The following is an 8,123-nucleotide window of genomic DNA, read 5'->3' on the forward strand; positions in this document are numbered from 1 at the left end:
GCTTGAATGACCCTTTCACAGGGATCACATATCAGATATCCTGCATATCATATATTTACATTATGATTATAACAGTAGCAAAATTACAGTTATGAAGTAGCAATGAAAATAATTTTATGGTTGGGGGTCACCACAACATGAGGAACTGTATTAAAAGGTCACAGCATTAGGATGGTTGAAAAACTCTACAAAGCTAAGCATGACCTTGACCTTCTAATCCTCCTGACTCTACCTCCCCAAAGCTGGGATTATGGGTGTGTGCCACCCTGATTATGAAATGCAGTGGATTAAGCCCAGGGCCTCTTGCCTGTTAGGAAAGCACACTACAAACTGAGCTATGTCCCCAGCCCTTAGAGAATAGAATTTTTTATAAAAGGTGCCTAGAGCCAAGCATGCTAGCACATGCACATAATTCCAGCATGTGGGAGGCTGCTGAGGCAGGAGGATGACTGTGAGTTCTGGACCAGTCTGAACTATAGTGTGAGACCTTGTCTCAAAAGAGCAAAATGGGATCCAGGAATGGTGGCACAGGCCTATGATCTCAACACTTGGGAGGCAGAGGAGGGAGGATCTCTTTGAGTTCAAGGCCAGCCTAGTCTACATAATGAGTTCCAGGACAGCCAGGGTTATGTAGAAAGATCGTGTGTGTGTGTGTGTGTGTGTGTGTGTGTGTGTGTGTGTGTGTGTACATTGTGTTTCAAGACAGAGTTTCTTTGTTTAGCCTGGGATGTCCTGGAATTTGCTCTGTAGCCCAGACAGGCCTCAAACTCACAGAGATCTGCCTGCTTCTGCCTCCCAAGTGCTGGGATAAAAGTCGTATCACCACTGCCTGGCTTGAGATTCTGTCTCAAAAACAAGCAAATAAACAAGTCAGAACAAAATGGAGAGAAGGGAGTGAGAGAACAGAGAGTACCCAGAGTAGGAGAAAGACAGTAACTCAAACATTGGCCTAGTTAAAGCTGACCTGATTGGGTTGAGGCATCGTTTGCAGTTAAGCTCACTATGGTCAGTATTAATATTTTTCTTAACACTTAGGGAATTCCTGAATAAAATCCTTTTTCTTGAGCTTTTTGTCTTTCTTCTGATCTTTGTTATTAATCAGTTCATGGATCTCCACCACGATAAATACTCGAAACTTATGGCATGACTTAAGAGTGCAGACGTGTTCAGTAAAGAGCAATGAGTTAGCCAGACAGTGGCGGTGCACGCCTTTAATCCCAGCATCTGGGAGGCGGAGGCAGGCAGATTTCTGAGTTCAAGGCTAGGCTGGTCTACAGAACAAGTTCCAGGACAGCCAGGGCTACACAGAGAAACAAAAGGACAGTAAGTTTCTGCCACAGTTTGGGTTTAGTCTAATATCCTTTAAATACCAGGTGTGGGCATCACCCATTTCCAGTCAGGGAGGAGGGGTGAGGGGTCGTGGCTTGATGGTTAGCACCGGCCTGGCAATGCACAAGCCCGAATGCTCCACCCTGGCACCAAAAGAAAAAGCCATGGAGGAGAAAATCTCTCTTCCTGTATCTGCATTACACTGCAAACCTCAGGTCCACTCTGAGATTTCTTACTACTGAAAAGATTTTTTTTTTCCCCTTACAAAACCTTTGACTAATACTCTTGGGCCAGTTAGGAATTTCATGACACTAGAAAGAGCGAGTTGCTTCTAGAGAGTTCTATTAGAGTAGTATTAGACAATGGTCACATGTCAATCTCAATTTTGCTCCTGTCTTTACAAAACTCTTACTTAATTTTTTAAAAAAATTTACTCACTTGTGTCAAAACACACCTTTTGTCTTTCTTGGATCACACTGTAACTGGAAAAGAAGCATTTTCTAAGCATCAGCAGTAACAAGTGCCCTGTTTAAATTGCTAGTGGGCAGGGTGTTTGAATAGACTCCCTGAGCAGGATTCCTGAACAAGTTCCGTTTTATTAAAATGAGGAGCAGAAAGCTGCTTCCTGTAGAAGCTTAAGAAATTATTGCTGTGCCCCTTCTGCCATCCCTCAGGCTCCTCTCACCTTGACATAAGACATCCCCCCCCCAGAGCTCCTTGGATGTCACTCCTCGGGTGACTCACCACATGCCCAGCAACTTTTATTTTAAACAAAGCATTCGAACTGAGCCTCATGGCTCTAATCCAGCTTCCTGGGAGGCTGAGACTGTACACACATGGTGCACCCACATACATACATGCAGGCAAAATGCTCTTGTGTAATATAAATACATCTTTTTTAAGAGAAAGAAATTCTACCCATAGCTGGGAGCCATATTCCAGCTAGAAGCCTTGCTGCTGCTCCCTCTTTTATACTTTATCCACGTCCTTGAGTTTCAGAGTGACTTCCCAAGTGAGGAAATGGAACAGGTAAAACGACAGCACTGGATTGTGTCCACATCCCCTTTCCTGGGACCTATGAATGTTACCTCACTGCCAAAGAGACTTCCTAGATCTGTCTAAAGCTCCTGAATGGGCACATGGCCTGGACTCTAAAGGTGGAAGACATATGATCTCAAGGGTCCTCAGAAGAGAAGAGAAAGCCATGTGACTGGGGAAGCAGAAATGAAAGTGATGCATGAATGTACAGTGCATGCTACATATGTATGTGCATGCACATCCACACATCCACAAAGAAGAAAGAAATTGAAACGATGGATTTGGAAGATGGAGGAAGGCTGAAAGCCAAGGAGGGCAAGTAGCCACTGGAAGCACAGAGCCCAGCAGAGATGACACCTTGATTGGAGCCTGGTGCTGATGTTGGATTTCTGGCTTGCAGAATGGTTAGGACCAGAGATTTCTATACTAATCTCATTGCAGTTTGTTGCAGGAACCACAGGGAAACCAACCCAAAAGACTTACTAGATCTCACTCCAAACTAGCCTGAAACTTTCTACGTAGCCCTCCTGTTGAAACCTGCTGATATGGTGGCTCGTTCAAGTAGTCCTGGAACTTGGGAAGCTGAGGCAAGAAGATGCTGTGAGTCTGAGGCCAGTCAGTGCTACATAATTTCAGGACAGTCTGGAAATGGTACCCCCACCCTAGGAAAGAACTTCTTCACTTCCTATCACCTCTATCCTGGCTGTCACATCCAGGAGAGAGATGAGTCACCTTCACCGATTTGTTTTGAAGGACACAGCTCGGGCATAACCAGAGAGCAAAAAGATGCCGAGGGCTAGGTGGGTGATGTCACACCACCTCCCAGTGCCATGGGGCCTAGTACAGCTGAAAAATGATCTAATTAGGAACATGTCTAAAAGGATTGTCATTATCGACAATGTTTTGATGACACCAGTCCCTTTTTTTTTTTAAGCTTTGCATTCTATAAGTCACATCCTGGAGGACCACAAAACAAAGGAATCAATAAATATTTAATACTCTGAGTTTCCTGTTAATTTTTTCAGGCAGCTAAGTTTCTGGTTGAGCGGAAATCCTTTTACTTGTTAAGTATGGCTGTCACGTGTGTGTGTCAGGTTATGTCTACTTGTAATTGTTGATAATTGTAAATTGTAATCAAACAAAATTGTAAAAGGTCTAAACACTTTGAAGATCCAGATTCTGCTCAAAAGTAAATGCTCAGGGCTGTGCTGTGCTGTTGACCCCTCTGTGGTCTAGGATTTGCTTAGGAATCCTCTTAGAGAGTCCTGTAGCCATGGTATGTTGATAGTCTGCTACAAAAAGACATGCCATGTCCTGAAGATAGCATTTTGCAGTGCTCTTCACCAGTCCTGCTTGGAACATTCTTTCTGCCCCTACTCCACAAAGTACCCCGAGCCTCAGAGACCGAGCACTCAACAGAGACTAAATATTCTTCAATATTTCATAGCAGACTTTAGGTAAACCCAGCCTGAGAGCCTTTCTTTCTGGAACTCTCTAGAACTCCTAGTCTCTTAAATTTGGCCAAGAATAAAAGGCTTTTGACATTCTCTCCTTGAATATCTGCACACACACACACACACACACACACACACACACACACACACACACAGAACGTGGGATCAGATCAAACAGGAAGGGCCTCCCTCCTTGTTGGATGACCAGACCAAACCAAACCACGAAATGGGTTAATCAGTGATGTCTTCACAGAAAATTGTTCTGAGAAGGAACAATTGTCATGGAAGGAAATTATGATCAAAATGGAGTCATGGGATGGTGAGATGGCTCAGTGGTTAAGAGCAGTGGCTGCTCTTCCAGAGGTCCTGAGTTCAGTTCCAAGTTAACACATGGTAGCTCACAACCATCTGTAATGAGCTCTTGGGTCCTCTTTTGGTATGCAGGCATATATGCAGATAGGACATTGTATACATAATACACACACACACACACACACACTCACACACACATACACACACACACACCCCTCATCTCATTGGGCCATTAAAAATAAATAAAGCTAGGTGTGGTGACTCATGCCTTTAAGCTCAGCACTGGGGGAGCTGAGGATGACAGATCTCTGTGAGTTCCAGGCCATCCACAATTACAAGATAAGCCTCAGACTCAATCATAATAGTAATGAGAAAAGAAAGCTTTCCATGAACATGGGCTTCACAGAAACCTCTTCAGGAAATACTTAAAGAGATTCTTTGGAATGAATAGAAAAGTAAGCCATCCACCAGGCCACAGGGAAGAATAAACCACCCTTGAATGAGTTAAGCAAGAGCTGGGTGGTTGTGGCACACGCCTTTAATCCCAGCATTCAGGAGGCAGTGGCAGGCAGATCTCTTCAAGGCCAGCTTACAGAGCGAGTTCCAGGACAGCCAAGGCTACACAGAGAAACCCTGTCTCAAAAACCAAGAACACAAGTTACTACTGAACGATAGAGAGGTCACTGAGGAAATAAAAGATTCTTTAAATCAAATAAAAACGAAAACACAATATACCCAAACGTATGGGTCATGGTGAAAGCAGTCCCAAGAGGGAAGTTTCTAACTGAGTGCCACACAATCCAATCAGAGAGGTTCTATCTTAGGTACTTTTCTGTGGCAATAATAAAGTAGCCTGATAAAAGCAACTTAAAGGGGGAAGGGTTTATTATGATGCACACCTTCAGGGGGATAGAGCCCATCATGGGGAGGAAGATATGGAAATAGTCAAGGAAGGCCGAGAGGCAGAAGCTGGAAGCTGGCTGATCACATTGCAACCACACTCAGAAAGCAGAGAAAGAAAAGGAGAGGATGACTTAGCCCAAGGGAAGCAAAGAAGTAATCAGAGTCTGGAGGGAATTGCTGTTCTGTCAAGGTCACTGTGAGCAATGAATGGAAACAAGGGTATTTAGGATGAACTTGAACTTCAGTGGACGAGGACTCATAGAACACTAGCACCCAAGGAGCCAAGTGTACAGCCCAGGGTGCCTCCAAATAGTTCAATATGCTAGCACCCCAAAGGATGTAGCTTAAAATTGGAAATCTCTCCAAGGACTGTAAGCCAGCTTCATCTGTGCTGATTCCTGGTGCTGAGTGGGAAGGGGTCTTCCTGCTCAGGTGACTTTGCTATAGACTGGTGCTCACAGGAATTTGCATCCTGACTCCATATCACCAACTGAACGAAATACTTCCAAGCTGAGACTTGGGTTTCAGGTGTCTATATACCAGGAGAGATGCCTGTAAATCTTCGAAGAGGGAGGCAGCATTTTCCACCATCTCCAATAAGCCACCTGCAAACAGCCTCAGGCAACTCTTCCAGGAGCAAGAATTATATTTTTTTTTATCTTTACACAGCTCTCAGGAAAATTTATCTTATGAACCAAGAAATGAGGCCCAGGGAGTGAGGGTAAACAGGAGAGACCTACAGAGACTTTTGATGTAAGAATTATCGATGCAGCATATGTTTTAAGCACTGAAAGACTGGAAATGCAGGTGGAGAACAAGGAATAATGAATGAAGACTGAATGAAAGCTTACGGATTACACAATCACAACAGAAAACTCAATGGGTAGGTTGGACACCGAGTTAAGGAAAGACTCAGCAAACTAAATAATAAAGCTGAAACAGGGTGTTGTGGCACACACCTATGATCCCATGGTAGAGGCAGGAGGATTGCCGTAAAGCCTAGGTGACTGTATTTGACATAGTTCTCTAGAGTAATAAAATTTACAGAATCAAATGAATATAAATCTATAACATATATATGAGATTTATTAGAATGATTTATAGGCTGTGGTCCAGCTAATTCAACAATGACTACCCATGAACAGAACATCCTACAATATGGTAAGTATTGGTTCACTGAGACTGAATGTCTCTTCTGGTCTTCAGCATATGCCAGAATCTCAAAGTGGCCTCTAATGCACTGGTAATCAACTTTCCTAAAGCTTTGACACTCCAATATGGCTCCTCCTGTTGTGGTGACCCCAAAACATAAAATTATTTTCATTGTTACTTCATAACTATAATTTTGCTCCTCTTATGAATAGGAATGTAAATATCACATATATGCCATGGTCTTTGGTAAACCCTGCGAAAGGGTCTTTTGACACCCAGAGGAGTCACAACCTATATGATGAGAATCGCTGCTTTAACACCAGTAAAGAGATGGACTTGCTAGGGAGGGCAATGGTAAGCACCCTATCAAAACATCTGGATTATTGGGGTTTCCTCCCAAAAATAGCCATCAGAAGTCCACCCTTGTTAATTTGACAATCATATCACATTATATAATACTTAATTTGCAAATGAAATACAAACGAGGTTATAATTACACTTAAAGTGACATAACAGTCCAATATAGAATAGCAAAAGCATTATATATTTAACCAGGTCATAATTATGCCTTAAATAACTATCCCTTTTACAACTTCCAAGGCATTATAAATTTTAGGATAGATGTCAAGGACACTTGATACACATTCTTTCAGTATCTGAAACTTAAAAGTGATAATTTTTAATATTCTCCTAATTGATGTTACATCACTCCACTGCACAGCTACATTTCCAGCTCCAAAGAGTTTCTATTGCATTCTGGAGAATTTGAGGCTTTGAAACACTGAACATGAGTTCCACAAAAAGAGGGCTAGAGAATGGAAACAGTGTGGAGCTGTTTTCCATGGAAGCAGGGGTTCCCCTTGTAGTATAGGAGACACAATGCCAGGAGTCTGATGATCATAGAAGGTAGAGGACAGGTTCCAGTCACTCAGGAATGAAATTCCACCAGTATCACATCCCCTGCCTCTCTACTGGCCCCCACTGAAATGACAAGATGAGGTAGGAGTTTCTTTTGAAACCTTTATTTGATTCTACTTGTTACTCTTCACTGAGGAGGCAGAGAAAGAAGCTTACACATACACAACATAATGATTCCAAAGTTGTTAGAGAAAATTCAAGGAATCTTCATTATCTTCTCTGAGAGCCTTCGTGGTCATAAGAAGTTGACCATGGCCGAAGAAGGCTGGTGTCTCTAGGGACAAGGCGGAAGTAGGTGTGGAACTGTCAAAGGATAGCTGGGATTTCTTGGACCCATCTGGGAACCAGTGAATCCTCCTGGCTATCATCAGTAATGGTTTCCCTGAGAATCTCCAGAAGGTACAGAGATGCCATGATCCCAAGGCTGGTACATAGGAGTTGGCAATACCATTGGAGGTTGAAGGTACATTGAAAGCAGGGATTTACCAGCCCAATCACAGAGAGGTTCTGAGAGAAGAAACACAGATCAAAAGCATGGCACCCTCACCCTCATTAAATCACATTCAGTAATTGCCTATCTTGTCTGTCATAGTCAACAATAAACAAGTCTAAATTCCATTGCCTGGTGTAAGAGAGAAAGACTGACGACTGTGATAGAGGCCTGTGGAAATGGGGCTTGGCTACAATGTGTGATGTGCTCTATGCTCATCATGGACAGGTGAGGTGATGACCAGTTCTAGAGAACTTCAGAGGTCTAAACAGAAAGGACTAACCTGGAAAATGGCTTTCCTGTAATCGGGAGCCCAGGGTCCTAAACAGGGCCTCCTCCTCATAAGGAGAAAACACCACTTTTACTCTAGGTCTCTCATTACATAGTCCTGTGCAGACTCAGCAGCAGGTTGAAACAGCTTTTCCAGGTCTTCCACAGGTCCCGCTGATAGAGTCGCTGGTGAATAGCCCTGGTTTTCTTGCATATCTTCCTGCCTGGGTGTTTGACGTCCTGTTCAATGACTTCCC

At 43.2% G+C, this 8,123-nt stretch overlaps 1 protein-coding gene across 1 annotated transcript in view; it reads left to right on the plus strand.

The window, feature by feature from the left end:
- The window catches only part of Gja3 (gap junction protein alpha 3), a 29,316-nt gene extending 25,981 nt beyond the window's left edge, over window positions 1-3,335 (plus strand). Inside the window, exon 3 of the transcript XR_003734615.2 lies at window positions 2,819-3,335. The gene's annotated coding sequence lies outside the window, so the exon portion shown is untranslated. The remainder of the gene's footprint in view (window positions 1-2,818) is intronic.
- Window positions 3,336-8,123: the final 4,788 nt, after the last annotated feature.

Source organism: Peromyscus leucopus, chromosome 9, assembly GCF_004664715.2.
Source record: "Peromyscus leucopus breed LL Stock chromosome 9, UCI_PerLeu_2.1, whole genome shotgun sequence".
In the NCBI taxonomy this organism is placed as follows: domain Eukaryota; kingdom Metazoa; phylum Chordata; class Mammalia; order Rodentia; family Cricetidae; genus Peromyscus; species Peromyscus leucopus.